The following is a 12,033-nucleotide window of genomic DNA, read 5'->3' on the forward strand; positions in this document are numbered from 1 at the left end:
AAATTAGAGGAATGGTTGTCCTATGTAAACTTTCTATATATTCCGTCTATGATTGTTTATCTGTTGGTCGATACGTACGCCTTGTAGGTGGATTTTTCATAACGGCGTCCAAATACCTTCGTGATCGTACAACTCGACGGATGGAAGATCGCCCTTCCAAATGCGAAGACGTTGCCAACACCGTATCTTTAATTAGTCTTGGAATTTACTATTATTTATATCGTCTTCGAAAGGTTCGCGTCGCGCTTCCACACGTTCCACCCATTTCGTCGCCGCGTTTCGTCACCTTCTGCGTCATTTTATATCGTCACGGACCAATTGCACATGTAAATCCCAAAGAGTCCAATTACAATATTCAACGGATACACACAGAGAGCATCGCGAAGTAACGTGCAGTCGAATTGAAATTATCAATGAAACGACCAGAATACCTGTAAACTGGAGAAGCTTCTACAAGAGAATGAAACAGAGATACGCCATACCAGAGAGAGAGAGAGAGAGAGAGAGAGAGAGAGAGAGAAGGGGTGAGGCGGGGGGAAGAGGGAGAGAATGCAATAGCCAATGGGATAGGCAATCTAAGCCTAGGATACAACGTTACCGAGGCGAATCATATTGCGATCCGTGGGGCAATCTGGCCGCAATACTAACGCACTTCGCGATTCCCTTTGTGACTTAGCTCGACGGCCAACGTCACCGCGTTGATTGTCCATACCGACTACCGCGTGTACAATATCGGATTTGCTTTGGAGACGACGACGTCCGCTGACAGGTTGATTGCGAGCATCCGTCGCTGATTTCCAACCGACTTGGTCCGATGGATGCGACGTTCCGCGATGGATTTCGACGATCCACCGACTTTCGCAAACGCGTCACACAAGAGGGAGGTTCGCGTCGGTCGAACACGACGTTTCTTTAGGCCAGATCGGAGATACGCCAGTGATAGGGGGGTGTTAGAATTTAATCTTGGAATTAGGATTAATATTCTGTGGAAGACACAATGTTTATGTTGAAATAATATAATGTGATATTTATTAAACAATTATTTCGAGAGTTATAAATGTGCGTTCTGGAATGTAGACAGTTGGCTAGTTATTCACAGACTAACTGCCTTAGTGACCTGTGGCGCTTGTAAAGATTTTGAACCCCCACTCTCTATAATGAGTGTGACCTGAGTAGATGCCTGTGTAACGTCACGTGCCACGGAACTTTCTAGCAGCTTCTCGATACAAAGCGCTACGCTGTCAAGGCGCGACACCGACGTGCCCAATGTTCCATCCATATCCTTACGTTTCTTCCGCCGAGTTCTCGGAAGAGCATGCACGCGACAGCCGCCGCGGTACATCTAACGAACGTACGCTAGTGGGGATGGCGCTGGGCAACGAATGGAAGAATCTGTACGATCAAACACTCTATCCGCATGCGACTGATATCGTTGTATTCCAACAGGGGGAAGAAGAGCCGTTTCGTCGGAAATAGAAAAATTATTACGTCAAAACTTCAAAGAGATTGCACGAAAGAAAAGAATCGCGATAAATACGTTGTTATATAGCGTGTAATCGTAAATGTCGCAAGTCGTTTCGCGATAAATTATTATACGGATACGGACAAAGGTTCTTCTAAAATTCAACCACGTATATTTTCATATAACGTATAACCACCTAATGTATTAAACAACGGTTACGTTTTCTAAGCAATCGAACGAATAAAACCTGTATCGTTGATACTCTGACTCGTGAACACATCGCCGATAAATTGTTTCTCTTAACGAGAGTTATGTAAAGGCAGAAGACGTGGTTCGAACAATATCGCATTATGCAGCGGACTCTTTTGTACTATAGAAGTAAGAAGGGCGAGGGTAGAGAAAGGAGGCTACTGTAAGTTGTCGATATCGTTAATCGAAGACGGAAATTCCTGACAAAGGATGAATAACCCTGGCCAGGGCATACAAAAGGTGGATAGGTAAATAGTTGCGGGTTTACGTAACAGGACCTGTTCAATTTTTCCATCCTTTCTTTCTTTCCGTCGTTAAGCGCCGAACTTGTCAGGCCTGTTGTTAACGTTTTGTCAGACCGTATCGATTAGTCCGAGCGAAAACCGATATCTTTCTCCCGCGATATCTTGCATCCTGAATGGATAATCGGTGCGAACCAGCGAATAAAAGTAAGGGAAGAACCTTCGCGAGCGCTCGATCGTTTCTTCGATACTTTGATCGTTGCGTACCCATGTTTCCGATCGTTAGGCAAGATCGATACCAACCAGTATTAATTCCACCTTAGAAGACAAGTATTCGACGTTTCGTTTGTACGTAAAACGCTATACGACGACCTCGTTACCTGTCCTGACGTCATAGGTCATATTGAATTATCGCGAGTCGAACATCATCGCACGTTGTATCCTTATGTCGCATCGTTATATCCCAACCGTGCGATGTTACGCAAGTGCGCTGATCTTTTTCTGCAATCGCCTCGCTTGCTAGTTAACTACATAACTACCCACTTGTTATTTAGTAATTCCGCGTTGGTCGTAACTAGTCGTAGTTGCTAAGCTCTTAGCAACTATAATCGTTAGTTATAGATTACTCGCTCGTTTAACATTCCCCTTTTCGTACTATCAATGAGTTTCACCCGTCGATAGAATAAAATACAACGAAATAGAGTAAAACAAAGGCGTTCGAAGCGCTTTCTGTAACGCTTGGCAGGCAAAACAATTCGTTGCCAGAGATATCGATCTCCACGATACCAACGCAGCCTAACGTCGCGGATGCCTCGACGAGGCAGCCTCCCGACCGTCTCGCAAACAAAGTCCACCCAGTAAGCAAGTTCGACCCAATGGAAGATCCGAAAACCATCGATTTACCATCGATAGGGCGCGCATTAATGGCCGGCTAGAAATAAACCGGCCATCGGCCATTCGTGGGAAACAGTCGCGTTCTAGCTGGCTCCGGGGTTGATACGGTTTCTGGTTTCTACTGGCAACGCGATATGGAGCTGCACGTCGAATCCGCAGTATCCATAACAGCAGCGTGATCCTTCCGTGGCTGGTAAATTGAAGCCGAGATACACGAGCCCGGATCGCTTTTCCAAATTGAATTTTCTCTGCTGCTTAAACGTTCCCCTTCCACCGGGTCATTCGCTCACCTTTGTTCTCGCCAACGCGCGATCGACCGTGGAAATCGCGGAAATATTCGTTCGACGTGTTCTCTATTCGCGTTCGATCGCCACCGACGCGTTCGTACGTCGATCCGAGCTACACCTACCAGCGACTCTACCTGATTATGCGACTGGTCCTCGATAGCTTACCACCCGAGGTAGTTCTTAGCCAACTGTGTTGGTCGAATCGCAGTTCGTTGATCGCTATACGTATAATAAAGCAGTGGACACGTTCAGCCTTTGACTGAACTTTGAATCGTACGCTTTAGTAGCTACCGATGCGAGCGAAAACGTTTGTCGGACGTGTGATTGCGTTATACGTATCAAATAGCGTTAACACTTTGTCGTTCAACGTCTTATTCTTTTATGCATATAACCGATACCGATTGTACGTATTTGCGTGTAACGACGATAAACAGAGAAATCGGACACGCGATCAACGTTTCTAGATAAACGATCGAACATCGAGATGTAACTCGGAGATAAATTAGCCGAATCTATTCGAAACGTGGGAGAACAGACTAGAGCAAACGAAAAGAAGCTATTACGCAACAGTGCGATATCGTCAAAGGTTAATTCACGTTCGTAAACGGGCGAAATGGAACTATAATCATCGCACGGTGATCGCATGATTATTGACCGTGCGATTATTGACGCAAGCAGCCTGCGTCAGTGGTATGTGCGCGTAACAGGTCAGACCGCGGGATAATGCAATTGAAATTCGAGATCGGCGAACGAAACAAAGATGGTCGAATTTGACGATCTTAGAGCCTCGTATTACGCGCGAGTTTCTGCTGCCAAATTTCCAAACGTCTTAGATTTTCTGTTATACATACGTATATGATATATATCGTCGTATCTTTACTACTTGACATCTATTTTCCACGTTTTGTCCCGTTTCGTTTCACCATCCGTACGATCTTCGCGCATTTTCCAGCGCGTTAAGCTCCAACATAAAATCCTTAAACCTCGCACAATCTTAAGGAAACTCGAAAGAAATCCTCTCTAAGGTCTATACTTTCCTGAAATAATCCCTTCGAAAGATACCTCAAAAGATCGCTATAGAACGTTCCGAAAAGTTTCTCATCCGGAAATTTATTTACACGAATAAACTATCGCGAGTTGACGAACGATGCAACGTATTCAGCGTAATAAAAGGAAAATTCGCGACGAAACGGGGCCAGGAGAAACCCGTTAATATGGGCTTACGCGTGGACGCGCCCGGCCAGGGCTTTCTAAGCCCTTGCCGAATTTCTGCTAGCTACGATATTCCCCTGCATTACTCCATACGACTAATGCAGTTTAGCTTTGGTTAGGTTTCCACGGTATGTATGTGTTGGCCACACGTCACTCGAGAAACAGACGCGGAGAGGTCTGCATAATTCGAACTCCGGTTCAGATCAAAGCCAGCTTTCTCGTAATGTATTCTCTATGAATAACTCGCATCGAGACCATGTATTCAGGTTGTATACCGAGAAGGGCTTAAGAAGGTTTTTGAAATTGCGGTATAATCAGCGCGGTCGATAACGCTGTTACGACAGAATATTTGACGTCGTATTTACGCTATATTTTACGTATAATATTATACTCTAACTCTACATACGTACATCATCGTACTGCTTTGAGACTGGATTAAAGAAGGATTTAACGCCAAACAGCTATCTAACGAACAGCGTTTCTGCTTCCAAAGATGTTTCTGCTGTTCGACTCGCGCATCGACTCCGCTAACTCGACAGCTTTTTCCCCACTATTCCTAGTTGGTGGCCATTTCCAGGGAAGAACGTCGGTCATACGGTTGACTGGCATCACTGCGACTCGATGTCGAACTTTGTAGGCTCGTATCCCGAGACCGGATCCAGATGATATCGAGTTAAAGCAACGCGCCTTTCCTATTTATTTAAGAGCATTTTAACGAGCAAAGAGTAAGAAATATTTCTCGTATTATCGTAGAATCAGCTGGTATACCAGAAGCGCTGTTAAGCCATGTTTCCCGTTGGAAATTCACGTACCAATCGACTACGAAATTCTACCAGGAGTGTAATAAGCTCGTTCCACGAGATTTCACGCGTTAATTTTCATACAGTCTACTCTGTCATAAGAATGGCAAAGCATAGTGGAAAGTTAATGGACGTTAGTCGGAGCAATTTTACTGCAATTCCCTTAAATTTACGACTGCGGAGGTCTCGCTGAACTTCCGATGCCAGCTTTTACTGTTACTACCTGCCCGTAGTTTAATAACACGCGTGCAAAATGAGAAAGAGGGCTTCTTTGCTCATCGTAGAATCGCTCTGTCACAATTTATACGATCAAGGCTGAAACGCAACGTACGCTTTCAAGATTTTACTGTTACAAACTTTGGATCTTACCTACGACACATTTCTCGAACTATTTCGATCGTCGAACAAGCCTTTGGAGGTGGTAACGTTTCAAACAAGAAAGACAAATTATTTCAGGTTCGAAATTCGACGTCGAGGCAGGAACAATCTCTGACTAAGTCTTTATAGCTTTCACGTCGCGACGACGGCAGCGTTAATTGATACGTTAACGAAGAGGGTGAAACCCCTTTGACTTGCAAAACTCGCATAAACATTCGCCACTGTTGCCAGTCCGTTGTTCGGAAATCCGTACGATTTGATAAAAATTTATTGGAAAATCATAGGAAAATTGAGTAGAGATATATCGTATTTCCAAACGTCTAAATTCCTCTGTTCCTAATCTTTTCGTTTCCTAATCGTTCTTAAATTCCTCGCCTTTAAAATCTCGAAACTCCTCGAGTGCCAAATTCCGATATTCGCTCAAAACCCTTCACAAATCCCTCGCCAACAATTTCCATCCGCTTTCCCTATCTCCAAACATTCCTCGGCCATTCTACTCCCTTCGTTCCTTATTTCCACAACAACTTCTTCAAGAATGTCCATCAATTATCGAGTTCCTTTCCTTCTACACGCACAGTACCGCGTCTACGTTTAGTCGGAGAGCCAGGATGCTTACGATAAAAGTTGGAAAATATCAGGAACGTCGGAAACGCCGTTCGTCTCGAGAACATGCGACCTCGTTAGACGAGCAAACACGCGACAAAAGAACCCGACCAAGATACGACCAAGGGATCTGGCAATACAGGATATTATAATTGTATAGGAGGTTTATTTCCCTTTAGCATAGCGGGCACATGTTCGAGTCGGGGAACCTCGCCTGGAACGCGTATTTCTTTGACATGGGGCAGAACCGATTTATATTACGCAAACAGATGGCATGAATTTTTAGAATTCGGACGAAGCTACCGTTGACATTTGTCGTTCTTATTAAAATATTACGTTACTTTCAGTACTATCGGAGATTTGTTCGATGAAATTTTAAAAGACGCGGTTCGTTTATTTTCATTCTTCGTGCAGATTACGAAACTCAGATCCTGAGATTTCTAAATTTCCGAATTTCTTAATTCCTTAAATCCTCAAATTTCTGCAACCTCCTTCTATAGACAATTGCCTTTCCTCGGTCGATTTACATCGAATCTTTTCACAATCCATAACGCGTCTCCATGTCCACGTTTCAAATACGATTCCGTTGATTAATTAGGTGAGGGAGCCGGAAGGTTCGGGTTTGTTTTGCATGTGATCACAGGAAGGTTGGCGTATGCGCGTTTTAGGCCCGGTCTGAATGTTTCATGAAGGCGTCCAGCTCCTTTTAATGCACGTTGCGGTCACTGTGATCCACGTGTGTCCCTCTATACATAATGTGCATGCATGAACGTCGAGGATACGGTAAGTGGAGACCCTTATCGAATGTCGTATCCTTAAACATGAGATGCGAACCTGCACCGACGTGCTCCAAAAGAGACGCCGCAAATGTAAATACGTTGCAAACGTGGCGAATTACATCGAAACTCGGGCTTAACCCGTTCGCTCTATCGAAACAGCAAAAATATGCACCGACAGTGTCGAAATTATTCGCACGTGACCAATAATACGTGAGCTAAATAAATTTCCAAATTTGGCGGATTTAAAAGGAATTCGAGAATTTAGGAGTTTTACAAACGTTCGGCGTCTTATCTCTTCGTAAAATCAATTTAACGATGAAACGAAGGCAACCGTAAACCAGCTGTCCAGGATGTTCGTCGTCGCGATGATCTTCTTGGAAAGCAAATCGTTTGATACGCTAATGACTATTGTTATGTATCGAGGGAAGCGATCGGCATCCCTGTGGAGGAACGCGGCCCCGATGGTTCGACCTAAAGCTGACCTAAATTATCCATCCCTTACACGAACGTTCGACGTATACGTCCGTTAAGCCTCTCCCGGGTTTCCTGCTGGTCCGTTTCACTCGCTGGCCAGCGCTGGCAGATCGGCTTTCCTCGATCGATGACCAAACTGAATACGTTCGTCGTTCGACTTTAACGAACACGCGAGTTACGCGTGAACCATCTTTACAACATTAACGAAAAACGATGCCTCTACGGATAGGATCTAAGGATCCCTTGAAAACGATGCAGCTATGCGCGCTATGAGTCAAGTTCTATACTGCAAATTCTAATAAGTATGGGTAACTTATTTTTTGGAAAATACCACACAGCCTGCAACGGTCTTGAAAAAGGAGCCAGCAGCCGAGTAATCCAAGAACCAGGCAAGAAATTCCGAGAGTAAAATTTCACTTACGGTACACAAAACGTTGTTCGCGCAGTCGAGTCCGGTATCGAGCGAGTGACTAATAAACTACCCAAGAAGTTTCATCTAAATTTCTACAAAAGTTAGAGTCCTACAAAATATTAACAATTCACCGGCCAATTTGCAAAAATGTATGGAACACGGGAAGAGACAGTTTCGATTCGACAAACACTGTCCGCGTAATCCGGTTCGACATCAAATGGTTAATTAGCGATTCGAGTAGATTAATCGTCGTCCTCCAGCACTCGACACTCTACTCGAAATCGAGAGATGCGAGACATGGGACAAAAGGGAACGAGGATCGCGTGAGAGAGAGAGAGAATGAGGGAGGGGTAAGGAGACGAAAACTGGAGTACACATCCGGTGATCGCGCGGCCTCGTTATCGAGCACAGAGCCACGTCGAAAATATCGACTGGAATATCGACGGAATGTGTCAATGCTTCCTGATGAACCGCGACGACACGCGTCCGCCAACCTACCGCGGATTTTCGCCGTTGAAATTCGATTGTCGCCGTTCGAACGGTTAGAAGAGTAGGGAAAATTCGCTTCCGACGGATTTTCGTTGCTCTGAAACATCTTTGCAACTTCACGGGGGCTCGTACTTTCTTTTTGTCTTGAATTTTGGGACTTTGCGACGTCGAATACGCTCGAATACAATTAAATCGAATTCACTTTCATCGCTGTATAATTTTTCGAAGCTTCACGGTCTCCTTGTTTTCCTTTTCTTTGGAATCTTGTATCTTTAAGATGTTTCCGATATTTCGTATAACGTTCGCGATATCGAGTTGAAAACTTGTTATCGAGCGCGAACCGTAGTAATTTTTGTCCTTTTTTTCTTCCTTTGCGCTCTCGTCTTTTTCCACTTTTGGGATTCCCCCTTCCGACGAATTTCTTTGATCGCGAGATCAACATTCAAACAACGTTCCTCGTCTGCTTTTACTCGGAGAATTGAATTAATTGACTTAACAAGCTTACTTCGCGAATAACGCGTAACTTGGAATCATTATTCCACTTATCGATATGATCTTCGCTGAACACAGTGAACGCTGCGTTTAAGAAAAAAATGTCTATCCTGAAAAAAACAGTTTATTAGATACTTTTCCCTCTCTCTTTAATCAATTATACGATTTCTGATTGCATCGCGACCTTTTCCCTGCTCTGCCAATGGTTTCCTCCTTTTTTAATAATTCTATGCAATAACAGATCAATTTTCTGTCGAATTCAGCCGCGGCTGGGTTTCGACTTTTTCAAACGCAAACCATCGACGGTAGAAATGCGCTTTGTGTTACGTGTGCGTTTGACGTGTACCAATTACTGCGTGTCTTTGCCAAATTCGCCGCCATGATACTTGCCAAGTAATCGATACTAAATTGTCCGTTTCACTCTATCATTACGTTGCGCGTTATGTCGTGCGGATTTCCTTTCAAATCGAGAACTTCAACTTGCTAATGGCCGTACAAATTCGTTTGATTTCATTTAATTTATTTTTTCGAAATTTTTCAATGAAACCGGAGGTGTATTTTGAAAAAAGATACAGCGAGTCGAGTCGATCGATCAAAATAATCGCTGTTGCTTTCTGTAAGTTTGAGCCATTCGTCGAACAGATGAATCGCAGCACGTAAAATTGTCGTGTCTTTAGACAAGATCCAATCGTCGGTCGGACTGACAAAGGAGGACGTTCTGCGAAATTGCCGCGTGACGACGCTAGGCGGGCGCTGCTTCTACGACAAGAGACGTCGTCAGCTTATTCGTTAGACGTTACTCCTTCGGATTACCACGCGTTCCGATCGATGCAACATGCCTTATCCGATACCCATTTGCAATTAACGGTCCACATACTGAAGCGATTCGACGATCCAATCTCGTCCAAAGACGCAGCATCTTGCCGTGATGGAATTCATCGATTGCCTCGTAAATGGCTTACAGTTATAGAAAGCTTCGATTCAACGGTTTGCCATATTTCCTTCTTGGATAGATAGATAAGACTCCGAGTTTCACTGAAAAATTCAAATTATTCGCCCGTACGTATCTAATGCAATCTTCGTGTTACCAAAAAGATTATTACGCCTAACTATGAAATAATTCATGGTAATTTGAAGGAATTTATGGTTGGCGGGCGAAGGAGATCCGGTCGACGACGGATCTAGAAAGCACGGTTTCATCGTGTTAGCGAAACTGGTCCAGAAGGTGGATCGAACGGCGGAAGACGGTGAATCGTATTTAAATTTCAAATGCTCCTTGAGAAGGCAGCATAGTCGGATATAATCGGATATCCGAACGTTCCCATGGAAAGCCAGGTATTACGTGGATACCGATTTACTCGGGTAACCAGCTGGAAAGCAACTAGAAATAAACTATTCTCTTCGAACGTTTTACCCCTGCTGTAACATTCCCCCCGTCTCAACCCTTTCCAGTCCTTTTATATATAGAACCTGGCGATCGATTCTGGATATTTTCACCTTCGTCACTCTTACCGATCTAACCTTTTCGTTCCCTTTAAATTATTTCTCTCTCGTCCCGCTCTTTTATTTCTTTTCGCTTTTTCCCTTGTTTGATATTGGTGTAGGCGGATAACGGGGCTTAGATTGTCCGTTTAATTCCTTAAAAGTGCAATAAAACGACGAAGAGTTCGGAAGACAATTGCTTCTTTATCGTTAAAACTTGTTGCATTTCCAACGTAATGCGACGAGAAATACGCCAACTATTAATTGGTATTATCGGTTATTTTCATATATAATTTTTCTCTTCTAAATAATTTGGAAGAGCTCGAAAATACTAGTATAAATATAATCAAATATAATCTTGTTCGAGTTTCGCGTCTTGATATTTATAAAAAGGGCACGCGTCTAACTATAGAATAATTATTTCCAAGAACGATTATTTAGCTAGTAGTAGTTAATTTATGGGGAATATTTTCACTGCAAATGGAAATCCCAGTTATTCAGAACCCTTTTTTTATATTCCTGTTACGATCGTCGCGTTTTCGAATATTTTCGCGGACAAAGAGGGGGCCGGCGACGTATGGCGAACAAAGTAAATAAAAATCTCTCTACTTACGTGAATCGAGGCAGACCGGAGACAGGTGAAAGGGAGATTTTCGGGTGCAGGATCGTATCGTCAACTTTTACGGGGTCGTGCTACGCCGATGGAAGGTCGGAAAAGACAATTTTCCCGCGACTTTAGTAAAAGCCAACGAAATCGACGTATTTTCTGTGTAAAAACACCGAGTCGACGGAACGTATCACCGAATTGTCGAAATTATGCGAACCAACAGGAAGCTTCAAAGAAGAAAAAAGAAGAAAAACGCAGGAGAAATGCAAAAGAGAAAGGAAAAATTCGTTGCTTCGTTCGGCCTCGAAGCTTCGCTCTCTATAATCAAATTTAATCCCTAATCGATACGATGAAACAGAAATATTATAACTCTGCGAGGTTTTTGAGATGTATTAAGCTGTAATATGCGAAACATCCAATCTTCTACGGTTCGTACTTCATCGAATCATAAAATAAAAGCTGGTAGGAATCGAAAAATTGATATGGCATCGTGAGAGCCAGAGTTCTGTTTTGAAATAATATTTCTTTAAAAGAATGGAAATTAACGTATTTAATAATTCTTCTGAAATTATATTAATTTTCCAACAAAATCAGGGAGATAATTAAGCTATCCTATACGAAGACCACATAGGAAAAACTTAGATTTTTAGCGTAGATAAAAGACGAATATATAAGGACATCGGACCAAATGTTAAATCACCTGCCAAATTTAAGTGTTTTGTCTTTACCGATGAATATAAGGATACCGTTCGTTATTTTTTAACGAGTATTTATCCCAACAGTTAAAAATTGATACTTTTATCCACTAACAATCAATAATTTGCGCGTGTAACCTAAAGGGGACATGAAAAATTACAAATAAATATTTTCTCTGAAACTCTCGTGCCCTTCCACTTCGAAACACTGATTTCTCTTCTTCTTTTTCTTCTTCTTCTTCTTCTTCTTTCCCTTCTTCTTCTTTCCCTTCTTCTTCCGGACCAAATGACTTCTCATACCTGTTTTATACTACTTAGACGTGAATTCCGCTTACTGCAGGCATTCTCAAGAAATTGGTAGACCTGGAAAAACCATAAACGAGCGACAATCGTGTTTCTCCGCCGTGGTCTCCCATCGTCCGAAGTCGGCCATCGACTCAAACTCTCACACCGGTTTTTCGAAAAATCCTATCTTA

At 43.1% G+C, this 12,033-nt stretch overlaps 1 protein-coding gene across 9 annotated transcripts in view; it reads right to left on the reverse strand.

Moving 5' to 3' along the window:
• Positions 1-12,033, reverse strand: part of heph (polypyrimidine tract-binding protein 1 heph) — a 435,707-nt gene that overhangs the window by 386,845 nt on the left and 36,829 nt on the right. The gene's annotated exons all lie outside the window — the stretch shown is intronic.

The sequence above is a fragment of the Bombus vancouverensis genome, chromosome 16 (assembly GCF_051014615.1).
Source record: "Bombus vancouverensis nearcticus chromosome 16, iyBomVanc1_principal, whole genome shotgun sequence".
Taxonomy (NCBI): Eukaryota; Metazoa; Arthropoda; class Insecta; order Hymenoptera; family Apidae; genus Bombus; species Bombus vancouverensis.